Source organism: Eriocheir sinensis, unplaced genomic scaffold (genome assembly GCF_024679095.1).
Source record: "Eriocheir sinensis breed Jianghai 21 unplaced genomic scaffold, ASM2467909v1 Scaffold1173, whole genome shotgun sequence".
In the NCBI taxonomy this organism is placed as follows: domain Eukaryota; kingdom Metazoa; phylum Arthropoda; class Malacostraca; order Decapoda; family Varunidae; genus Eriocheir; species Eriocheir sinensis.
The window spans coordinates 46,316-54,651 of record NW_026110489.1 but is presented as its reverse complement, the minus strand read 5'-3'; the positions used below and the strand labels follow the sequence as shown (position 1 = coordinate 54,651).

General features: G+C 39.6%; 1 long non-coding RNA gene across 1 annotated transcript; it reads left to right on the top strand.

The window, feature by feature from the left end:
- Positions 1 to 4,483: 4,483 nt before the first annotated feature.
- On the top strand, positions 4,484 to 5,153 carry LOC126989449 (uncharacterized). The gene is made up of 2 exons (XR_007743285.1): positions 4,484 to 4,558; positions 4,667 to 5,153. It is a non-coding gene; the product is annotated as an uncharacterized LOC126989449 (long non-coding RNA).
- Positions 5,154 to 8,336: the final 3,183 nt, after the last annotated feature.

Here is an 8,336-nt window from a genome sequence, read left to right as displayed (position 1 = left end):
TAGTGGCGTCCCTCAGGGCTCGGTTCTTGGCCCAGTGCTCTTCATTATTTACATCAACGACGTGGATGTTGGACTCAATAATCGCATTAGTAAATTTGCAGACGACACAAAGATTGGTAACTCGGTTCTCACTGACGAAGACAGGCAAAGCCTCCAAGAGGATTTGCACAAAATTTCAGCTTGGTCGGATAAATGGGAGATGCCCTTTAACGTAGACAAGTGCCAGGTCCTTCAAGTTGGAACAAAAAATAAGAAGTTCGATTACGAAATACGCGGCGTTAAACTCACAAGCGTTCAATGCGTTAAGGACCTGGGGATTAAAATCGCGTCAAATCTCAAATTCTCACATCAATGCATCGACGCAACAAATAAAGCGAACAGAATGTTGGGCTTCATTAAAAGAAACTTTTTATTCACGAATAAAGATGTAATACTTCCGCTCTACAATAGTTTAGTCAGACCCCACTTGGAATATGCGGTACAGTTTTGGTCTCCCCACCATGCAAAGGACATTGCTAAACTAGAAGGTGTTCAGCGTCGAGCAACAAGAACATAAGAACATAAGAACGCAGGAGTCTACAAGAGGCCGGTAGGCCTGTACGAGGCAGCTCCTTTGACCCTAAGCTCCCGTGTATCTAACCCCACCTAATATCGCTGTCCATGAATTTATCTAGTCTATTTTTGAATGTGACAATTGTATTGGCACTCACCACATGACTGCTAAGCCTATTCCACTCATCCACCACCCTGTTAGTAAACCAATTTTTGCCTATGTCCCTGTTGAATCTGAATTTATCCAGTTTAAACCCTTCGCGTCCTACCTGGTTCTCTTACCAACAAAACCTTATGAATGTTTCCCTTATTAAAGCCCTTCATCCATTTATAAACCTCGATCATGTCTCCACGCACCCTTCGCCTTTCTAGAGAATGCAAGTTTAACTGTTTGAGTCTTTCCTCGTATGGCAAGTTTCTCAACCCCTGAATCATCTTAGTCATCCTCCTCTGCACCGATTCTAACATTTTGATATCCATTCTATAGTAAGGTGACCAGAACTGAACCGCATAGTCAAGATGAGGTCTAACTAATGCTAAATATAGATTGAGGAATACTTCGGGGCTTCTGTTGCTTACGCTCCTTGAAATAAATCCCAGTACCCTATTAGCTCGATTTCTAGCTTGAATGCATTGTGCCCTTGGACGGAGATCAGAGCTCACTAAGACCCCTAAATCACTCTCGCACCCAGACCTGCTTATGAGAGTGTCATTTAAGCAATAGTTATGTGAGGGGTTGTTCCTACCTACACTCAGAATACTGCACTTCCTTACATTGAACTCCATCTGCCATTTATCCGCCCAGTCATACAATCTGTTGAGTTCACCTTGGAGAATACTAGCGTCCCGATCCGACTCAATTACTCTACCGATCTTGGTATCATCTGCAAATTTACTAACATCACTACTAATTCCTGTATCTAAGTCATTGATATAAATAATAAACAAAAGTGGACCTAATACCGAACCTTGTGGGACCCCACTCGTAACACATCCCCAGTCAGATCTTTTACCATTGATTTGCACTCTTTGCTTCCTGTTGCTAAGCCACGCCTTGACCCAGTTCAAAACTTTACCCTCTACTCCGTGAGCCTGTAATTTAAGCAACAGTCGTTGGTGAGGAACTTTGTCAAACGCTTTACTAAAATCAAGATAGATTACATCATAATTTTCATCTCTGTCAACCGCCTCAAATACTTTATTGTAGAAGGACAAGAAATTGGTGAGGCATGACCTACCTTTTATGAACCCATGCTGCGAGTCGTGAATTAAGCTATGTTTCTCTAAATGCTCCCGAATGTTCCTGGCTATTATGGACTCCAGCATCTTGCCTATAACCGATGTTAAGCTAATTGGGCGATAGTTTGAAGCAACTGACCTCTCCCCCTTTTTAAAAATCGGCGTCACATTAGCTACTTTCCATAGGCTCGGCACATAGCCAGTATTTACCGACATCTTAAAGATGTCGGTTAGTGGGTCACTGAGTACATCACCTAATTCCTTTAATGCCCTCGGAAATATCCCGTCAGGACCTGGCGACTTGTTCTTCTTAAGCATATCTATCTCATCCTGAACTACTTGCCTGGTAATGATTATATCCCTCAATTTGTCGCCATCCCCGCCCTCGTACACCTGAACCCTTTCCGGTATAGTCGTTCGATCCTCCTGTGTGAATACTGAAAGGAAGTAGTCATTCAACAATGTGATCATATTTTCGTAATTTTCTACTAGCTCCCCTGTGTTTGTTTTCAGCGGTCCAATTTTCTCCCGTGTTTTTGTTCTATACATCTGAAAGAAGCCCTTAGGATTACTTTTCGCCTCATATGCTACTTTGATCTCATAGTTCCTTTTTGCTATTCCGGGGGGTTTCTTAACTAATCTAGATAGTTCGACGTACCGGCCCCTGAGATGTGTTTCACCATTCTTTATTTTCTGATAAATTCCCTTCTTTAACCCAATCTCGTGTTTTAGTCCACGAGTCATCCACTAAGGATCATTGTTTTCTTTTCTAAGTGTTCGCTGTGGTATATGCTGTCCTTGCCCCTCTACTATTACTCTAACTAAGTTATTGTAAGACATTTCTACCTGGTTCTCCTGGCTCTCCAATCCGCAGTTCTGGCCCTCATGAATCCTTAAATTATCCCAGTTTACCCCTTCAAGATGTCTTCGAAGCCCCTCGTAATTTGCTCTTCTGAAATCTGGCACTAACACTGGGTTTGGTTCGCGGGTTACCGACCAGTCTAAGCTAAAACGAACCGTTCTGTGATCACTATTTCCTAACTCTCCGCCCACCTCCAACTCACGTAGCAAGTTCCCATTCTAATATGTTATCTCCTCTGGTAGGCTCAGTAACTACCTGCTTAAGGAAATTATCTTGTATAACTTCAAGAAAGTCCTCGGCTTCCAGGTCACCCACTAGGTCTTCCCAGTTTATATTCCTATAGTTAAAGTCCCCCATTACGCAGACATTTCTACTCATACACGCCCTGCCAATCTCCTGTAGTAATATACTCGTGTCCTGCCTGTTAAGGCTGGGTGGCCTGTACAGAACTATTAGAGTTAGTTTTTCTTTCCCTTTGTAAACGTCCACCCAAACTGATTCTGAATCCATGTTAGTTTTGACTAAATTGTTAACTAAACATTTAAGGGAGTCTTTAACATATAGCGCAACTCCACCTCCCTTTCTGCCCCTTCTGTCTTTGTGAAACATCTGATAACCCGTTATTTCAAATTCTGATCTAAAATTTCTATTAGCAGTGTCTATCCATGTCTCAGTGATCGCTATTATGTCAAAATTTTCTGAACAAGCTTCACCCCTTAGTAGGTCTATCTTGTTTCTGAGGCTCCTGCTGTTAGTATAGAAGATTCTTAGCCCGTTCTCTGTTACTCCCCTAGAATTACTTCTAAGCTGCCTGGTTATATTATGAGCTAGATGTCCCCTCCCATTACTCCTCCCGTTGCTCCCATTACTCCTCCCCCGCTCGCCTATACTAAAAAATCCCTCAGGGTACCAAGGGCTCGCTCAAGGGAGTCTGAGAGAGCCTCAACACCCTTAAACGTCAAGTGTATCCCGTCACGGGCGTAAAAGAAACTTTTTATTCAAGAATAAAGATGTAATACTTCCGCTCTACAATAGTTTAGTCAGACCCCACTTGGAATATGCGGTACAGTTTTGGTCTCCCCACCATGCAAAGGACATTGCTAAACTAGGTGTTCAGCGTCGAGCAACAAAAATGATCCCTTCCTTGCGCAACAAATCCTACGAAGAAAGGCTTTCCACCCTTAACATGTTCTCTCTTGAGAAACGTCGCCTCCGAGGAAAACTGATCGAATGTTTTAAAATACTTAATGGTTTCACGAATGTAGACAGTACAAAATTGTTTATGATCGATGACACTTTGCGAACGATGAACAATGGCACAAAACTCAAATGTAGACAAGTAAATTCAGACTGCACCAAATTTTTCTTCACCAATGTTGTAGTGCGAGAATGGAATAAGCTCCCACCATTAATGGTCCAGTGTAACACGATTGACTCCTTTAAAAACAAGCTCGACCGTCACTTCCTTGAACTTAATATTAACTAGAGTAGAAAAGCAACGTTTTGGAGCCATATGATTATTGTAAAATCACTTAGGTTTAAGGACAGACCACCTAGTCTGGACCATGGGGTCTGTATGGTCTGATTTTCTATGTAAATCTCTCTCTCTCTCTCTCTCTCTCTCTCTCTCTCTCTCTCTCTCTCTCTCTCTCTCTCTCTCTCTCTCTCTCTCTCTCTCTCTCTCTCTCTCTCTCTCTCTCTCTTTTCCGGTACTGACAGGATTTAAAGTAAAAAGGAGTGTTAGCAACAAAAAAATGTATTGGCAATGGGGTGACTGGGGAATATTCTGTAAGTGTTGTAACACATTGGCTGGACTATATAAGGTGGACGCAGGCTTCACGCAAACTAGACGCTGATTCTTCATTGAGACAGTTGAACCTTCCTTCACTCGGCATCATGAAAGCCGTGAGTATCCTCTTACCCTTGTTATGCCGCCAAGACCTTAACAAAACATAACTACATTCTCTCAGAGTTAGCTGATCCTCAGAGTACTAAATCTATATATTTCCTCAGTTGACAATCCTGCTGTTGGTGGCGGCCGTGGCCCTGACGGTGCTGGTGGTGGTGCAAGCCTTGCCTGAACCTGATCCTGAAGCATATCCCGAGGCCTACGCTCTTCCTGATCCACACAGGGGTGGTAGGGGATATGGAGGTGGATTTGGACATGGAGGTGGATTTGGACATGGTGGACATCATGGTCATGGTCGCTATCGTGGTTAGTCCACGTGTGGTAGAAGCAGCAAAGGAGCCTTCATCACCGTGCTGGTCACTCTTGTGTCAATAACGAGACAAGACCCTTATACGTAGGCCTCCCCAAGCAACACCGTCGTCACCGCTTCCACAGATGCATCTTTATTTTCATAATTTCCTCTTGTGCCAGGGCTACGGAATACTGTTGTCAAAATCTATTGAAATCATCTCTTTCCAATGACTTATTCTTGTCTACAAAGTTTCTCACCATGTTTGACCTTTTACGTCAGAATAAATAATTGCAAGCATACCATTTATATTATTTTCCCTTCATCTCGAGCATCAAATTAACACAAACAGGTGACTGTAGATAAATAATCATTTGTAAAAGAGAAAGGAAAAGGGAGATATGTAGGCAAGGGCAGTTGTCACAAGAGGCATTGAGCCACTGATGAGTGAGACAGAATCCAAAGCGCCACCCCTGCATGGAAGAGGCGGCTTCATAGGAAAGATATGGAACTTGAAAAAAAAAATGGAGGTTTGATCAGAAAAAAGTGTAGAAGTTTCAAGTTCGTGTCCTATCTTGGTTTCTGTGAGAAGTGCCTTGCAGCAGCTCCAACACAAGGGGAAGGAATGGGATGCATACCACCAAGTGTACGCAGGAAAGTTGAAATAATAAGACTGCAGCCCATTAGTGTAAATGGATACAAAAAGACTCTCGAACGGTCTTTAATAAATATACATATAAATATAAATAAATAAATAATATATATATATATATATATATATATATATATATATTATTTATTTATTTATATTTATATGTATATTTATATATATATATATATATATATATATATATATATATATATATATATATATATATATATATATATATATATATATATATATATATATATATATATATATATATATATATATATATATATATATATATATATATATATATATATATATATATATATATATATATATATATATATATATATATATATATATATATATATATCTATATATATATATATACACATATATATATATATATATATATATATATATATATAGATATATTTATAGATAGACAGATAGATAGATAGATAATGTGGGATGAAGTTTGATTAACATTCGATAATGTACTCATTACTGAACCACTCAAAAAGCAAACAACCTACACTAACATAACTAAAACAACGACCTGAATTATTTTATGGACGCGTTCATATAAAAAATACATGGAGGGGATATTTATTGGAGCTAATAGTAATCATGATATAAGAACAGATTTTTTTTTTACCGATATTAAGGAAGCTTGTGATGCCTATTTCTTTAGCTTTATTGTGTGTACAAGGCTTCAGACTAAAATTCAAAAACATATAACTGACTCCTCGCGTTGCTCTCACACCCTGCACTCACTCATGACTCACGGACTGTTCACGAGTCATCCTCCTGATGAGCTTAAGACTTTTCAACAAGGTTACCGTTATAAAGTATGAATGTTTATAGAAAGCACAGCATAAATGCACAGACAGGATCGGGAAACAGAGGTGAACACACAACTCCCAGGGTCCCTCATCTCGCGGCAGTATTTTTTTTCAACTCGGATGGCAGAAGCAGAAAAGAAATTGGAATTACACAACAGCCACACACCCGCCGCTGCGCCAAGCACCATCCGACATTTCCGACGGTTAGCAGTTTGGTGTTTGAGTATGAAAATGAAAACAAAATAAAAATGATAAAAAATGAAAATAAGAAACACTTCAATCAATCATCGTTGGATTTCTTCCAATAATGGAAAAACTGAAGCTGTGATTAAATATTCAGGATATGACCAACAAACTTACCTTTATCTGTTATTCACGCAGGATTAACTGGAAGGAGGACAGACCGGTTCTCAACGAATGATTCATCACTGAAAGCGATCAACAAATAAAAAAGGGTAATAAGGTGATGCACCTTTACGCAGTTCATGGTGCAGCTTTACTTACACAAGAAGAAGGGACACTTTAAAGAAAATGACTCACACACCGTTCTGTTCAGGACCATAAGGGAAAAATGCAAACCGCTCAGGAAAACATTAATCACAATCGGTTACTAGACAGTTATTCTGATTAAGACCACCTTAGGCAGCGCTTAACGGGCAATTTTTTCCCATTACTTAAGTTGCTTTTTTTTACAGTTAAAAAAATACACTCAAGCGATCCCACAAGTGCTAACATAACCTGATACGAGCAATCCCGTTAAATCTTAGTATTTAGAGTGGCATGGGCGACTCACTCCACCGCAAGACAAACATGTACTTGTCCCACTTTCAGCGGAAAGTAAATGAAGTGTTCTTGCTTAAGTAAAACATCCGTAGCAAATAACGTATAGATTCTCTATTGGCACGGCACCTTGCACTCACGTGCTCTACTCCCTCATGACTCACGAACTGTCAATGAGTTACGCCTGCTGACGAGCCTCTTAAACAACGTCACCGTTTATAATGTAAGCATGTTTACAATGAGCTTTACATATATGCATTATACGATAAAACTCTACCACCAACTCATTGAGTGAAAATCATTCATTTATATATTTCACCATCCTACTCTTTTCCTATTCGCTTTACATACGTAAAAATAAACGAAATACCAAAAAAAGTATCCAACACACAAAAAACAGTTTAACTACAATAGGGGTGGCGGGGGAAAGACCTGTGAAGGTCCACCTACTCGTGGGACGGACTATATATAGGGGACGCGGTCTTTCAGCGCACCAGATATAACTCTTCTATCGAGACAGCCGAGCCTTTCCTCACTGAGCTTCATGAAAGCTGTGAGTATCCTTCCCTTGCTTCTGTTATGACGCTACTGCCTTGGCAAACTTTGCCCTCATATAGACAAACAGACACACACACACACACACACACACACACACACACACACACACACACACACACACACACACACATATGTATATATATATATATATATATATATATATATATATATATATATTTTTATATATATTTTTATATATATATATATTTAGAGAGAGAGAGAGAGAGAGAGAGAGAGAGAGAGAGAGAGAGAGAGAGAGAGAGAGAGAGAGAGATAGATAGAGAGAGAGAGATAGAGAGAGATAGATAGATAGATAGAATGATAGATAGATAGATAGATAAATAGATAGGAAGAAAGATAGATAGATAGTTAAATATAGATAGATAGATAGATAGATAGATAAATAGATAGATAGATAGATACATACATACATACAGACAGACAGACACATACATACATACATACATACATACATACATACATACATACATACATACATACATACATACATACATACATACAGAGAGAGAGAGAGAGAGAGAGAGAGAGAGAGAGAGAGAGAGAGAGAGAGAGAGAGAGAGAGAGAGAGAGAGAGAGAGAGCATTGGTTTTATTCACGCTTGTTTTCGTGCTGTCAAAGATATATAGAGAGAG